Below are 4,375 nucleotides of genomic sequence, written 5' to 3'. Positions count from 1 at the left end.
TCACTGATACCCTGTACAGTTGTAGCAGGACTTCCCTGCTTTTATATTCCATCCTCCTTGCAATAAAGGCCAACATTTCATTTGCCTTCCTGATTACTTGCTGTACCTGCATACTAACTTTTTATGTTCCATGCACAAGGACCCCCAGGTTCCTCTGTACTGCAACATTTTGTAATCTCTCTCCATTTAAATAATAATTTGCTTTTTTATTTTTCCTGCCAAAATGGATAACCTCAGATTTAAGACACTCTGAGAAAATAAATTCCTCCTCATAACTAGCACAGACTGAGCATCAAACCTGGGATCTCCTTGGAGTGAACGGCTCAGTTCCATACTGGACAGTAGATTTGCTAAGTGAGTCATTGGGGGAACCCTCTATCTTCCTCATAGAGCAACCAATTAGAGAGCTGGATTAGTAGTGGTCTAGGAACAGGTAATCTATCTACTCTCTTCTTCAATAGAATCATATCTGCAATGAACGGGAACTATAAAAATAGATTATAAGAACTGCTTTTAAAACAGTTATTATATGGTCATACCCCAACTGAAAGCAGTGGGAGTGCAAGACGGCAGGATGAGTATTTTTTTAATCAATGATCCTATAAAGATTCTTTTAGTTTTGTTCTTCTATAGAACTTGCATCTTAAGATGGAGTAGCAACTTACTGCTAGCCTGAGATATTTCTTATGTTTATTAAGACTTAAATTGACTTCCTACTGAGCAAATTGACTAGCCCTTATCTCAACTTTGTTCTGAAATGATCAACCTTCATCTGACTGTCCTGATTGCTGGACTGTTGCCCTGAAAGTTAGGCACAGGCTCCCCTATAGCTCTGTCAATTTGTTCAGTAGGTAGCTGTCATGTATGTATGCTGGGGTTTACTAGCCACCAGGTGGTGCCACTGTCGGAGGGCTGTGCGTGCGTCTGTGCGGCCCACGTATAAAATCTTGTAATGTGATCACTTTGGGCCCTAATTAAGTAAAGTCAGGTTTGTACCTGTTCAGAGTTTACAGTATTCAGTCTATTGAGTTATTACATAAACAACATTTGGCGACGAGGTAACAAGAACTTTGCATGCAAAAATGAGCACAATTGGAATTCTGAAGTGATTCGTGGAGGGAGAAGATTGGGCAGACTTTGTAGCCCGCTTGAACCAGTACTTCGTGGCCAACAAAATGGAGAATGAGGCAGACACAGTTCGGCGTTGGGCGGTCCTCCTCACGGTTTGTGGTCCGAAAATCTATGGATTCATAAAGAATCTCCTCTCGCCCTTAAGTCCAACGGACAAGGATTATGAAAAATTGTGTGCTCTGGTACGTGACCATCTCAAACCAGATGAAGGCATCATCATCTCAAGATATCGATTCTATACGCACGTTTGTTCTGAGGGCCAGGATTTATCGGAATTCGTTGCTGACCTTAGACGTCTAGCTGAACCATGTAAGTTCAAAACTGCATTGGGGGACATGCTGCGGGACTTCTTTATAATCGGCATCAACCACGAGGTGATCCTGCGTAAGCTACTGGCGGCGGAGACGCTGGATTTGAGCAAGGCCATCACAATTGCCCAATCATGCATGACGACGGACAAAAGCTTAAAGCAGATATCATTGAAAAATCAGAACTCGACAAGCACTGTAAACAAGATAGTATCGTCGTTTGGCAGAGCTGCATATGGCAGGGCCTACACTACTGCGTACGTGAAAGCTGTGGCTGCTCAAAGTCTGCCAATGGGAATTAATCCGATATCACCGTGTTGGCATTGTGGGGGAAATCATCAGCATCATCAGTGTCAGTTTAAACAGTGTATTTTTAAAGGCTGGTCGTGAGTGGGGCATCTCCAGCGCATGTGTCTGCAACGGAGCAAGAGTGCTGCGACACACCATGTGGAGGATGATGACCAGTCTAGCGCGGATCCGGATATGCAATCTGAGATACCAGAGAAGAAATTGTATGGACTGTATTCATTCCTAACAAAGAGCCAACCGATAATGATTAATGTAAAACTTAATGGTGTGCTAGTATCGATGGAATTGGACATGGGTGCGAGTCAATCAATAATGAGCCAGAGGACATAAGAATTAGGAACAGGAGTAGGCCATCTAGCCCCTCGAGCCTGCTCCGCCATTCAACAAGATCATGGCTGATCTGGCCGTGGACTCAGCTCCACTTACCTGCCCGTTCCCCATAACCCTTAATTCCCTTATTGGTTAAAAATCTATCTATCTGTGACTTGAATACATTCAATGAGCTAGCCTCAACTGCTTCCTTGGTCAGAGAACTCCACAGATTCACAAACCTCTGGGAGAAGAAATTCCTTCTCAACTCGGTTTTAAATTGGCTCCCCCGTATTTTGAGGCTGTGCCCCCCAGTTCTAGTCTCGCCGACCAGTGGAAACAACCTCTCTACCTCTATCTTGTCTATCCCTTTCATTATTTTAAATGTTTCTATAAGATCACCCCTCATCCTTCTGAACTTCAACGAGTAAAGACCCAGTCTACTCAATCTATCATCATAAGGTAACCCCCTCATCTCCGGAATCAGCCTAGTGAATCGTCTCTGTACCCACTCCAAAGCTAATATATCCTTCCTTAAGTAAGGTGACCAAAACTGCATGCAGTACTCCAGGTGCGGCCTCACCAATACCCTATACAGTTGTAGAAGGACTTCCTTGCTTTTGTACTCCATCCCTCTTGCAATGAAGGCAACATTCCATTCGCCTTCCTGATTACCTGCTGCACCTGCAAACTAACTTTTTGGGATCCACACTAGTCTGAAAACGCCCGATCTCGTCTGATCTCGGAAGCTAAGCAGAGTCAGGCCTGGTTAGTACTTGGATGGGAGACTGCCTGGGAATACCAGGTGCAGTAGGTCCTAAAAGAGTTTCATGCACAAGGACCCCCAGGTCCCTCTGCACCGCAGCATGTTGTAATTTCTCCCCATTCAAATAATATTCCCTTTTACTGTTTTTTTCTCCCAAGGTGGATGACCTCACACTTTCCGACATTGTATTCCATCTGCCAAACCTTAGCCCATTCGCTTAACCTATCTAAATCTCTTTGCAGCCTCTCTGTGTCCTCTACACAACCCGCTTTCCCACTAATCTTTGTGTCATCTGCAAATTTTGTTACACTACACTCTGTCCCCTCTTCCAGGTCATCTATGTATATTGTAAACAGTTGTGGTCCCAGCACCGATCCCTGTGGCACACCACTAACCACCGATTTCCAACCCGAAAAGGACCCATTTATCCCGACTCTCTGCTTTCTGTTCGCCAGCCAATTCTCGATCCATGCTAATACATTTCCTCTGACTCCGCGTACCTTTATCTTCTGCAGTAACCTTTTGTGTGGCACCTTATCGAATGCCTTTTGGAAATCTAAATACACCACATCCATCGGTACACCTCTATCCACCATGCTCGTTATATCCTCAAAGAATTCCAGTAAATTAGTTAATCATGATTTCCCCTTCATGAATCCATGTTGCGTCTGCTTGATTGCACTATTCCTATCTAGATGTCCCGCTATTTCTTCCTTAATGATAGTTTCAAGCATTTTCCCCACTACAGATGTTAAACTAACCGGCCTATAGTTACCTGCCTTTTGTCTGCCCCCTTTTTTAAACAGAGGCGTTACATTAGCTGCTTTCCAATCTGCTGGTACATTCAACAGGTTGTGGGATACTAAGGCTGTGAGGCCTAAGCTGAGTCCAGTCAATGCCAAGTTGCGTTCGTATACTAAAGAACGCATAACTGTGTTTGGCAGTGCAGTAATCAAGGTGTCCTATGATGGCGCAGTTCACGATTTATCGTTATGGATTGTTCCAGGCAATGGTCCAATGCTGTTTGGCAGGAACTGGTTAGAAAAAATCAAATGGAACTGGAACGAGATCAAAGCGTTGTCGGAGGAGGAGGATACTCCATGTGCTCAAGTGCAGAGCAAGTTCCCCTCACTGTTTGAACCAAGCATCGGCAATTTCAAGGGAGCCAAGGTGCAGATCCACGTGTACTCGGATGCAAAACCTGTCCATCATAAAGCTCGGGCAGTTCTGTACATGGTGAGGGAGAAGGTCGAAATCAAAATGGGCAGACTCCAGTGTGAAGGGATCATATCACCCGTTAAATTGATCAAATGGTCCAGCCCCATTGTTCACATGTCGAAGAGTGATGGCACTGTCAAGATTTATGGAGGCTACAAGGTGACGATCAACCGAGTTTCGAAACAGGATCAATACCCGTTACCGAAGGCTGATGACCTGTTTGCAATGCTAGCCGGGGGGGAAGTTTATCACAAAACTGAATCTGATGTTGGCCTACATGACACAGGAGCTGGTTGACACATCAAAGAAACTTACATGCATCAACACTCATAAA

At 44.4% G+C, this 4,375-nt stretch overlaps 1 pseudogene; it reads left to right on the top strand.

Moving 5' to 3' along the window:
* Positions 1-2,755: 2,755 nt before the first annotated feature.
* On the top strand, positions 2,756-2,874 carry LOC139275351 (5S ribosomal RNA; annotated as a pseudogene).
* The last annotated feature ends 1,501 nt before the right edge of the window (positions 2,875-4,375 follow it).

Source organism: Pristiophorus japonicus, chromosome 10 (genome assembly GCF_044704955.1).
Source record: "Pristiophorus japonicus isolate sPriJap1 chromosome 10, sPriJap1.hap1, whole genome shotgun sequence".
Taxonomy (NCBI): domain Eukaryota; kingdom Metazoa; phylum Chordata; class Chondrichthyes; family Pristiophoridae; genus Pristiophorus; species Pristiophorus japonicus.
The sequence above is the reverse complement of the archived record's forward strand: the minus strand, read 5'-3'. Positions and strand labels throughout refer to the sequence as shown.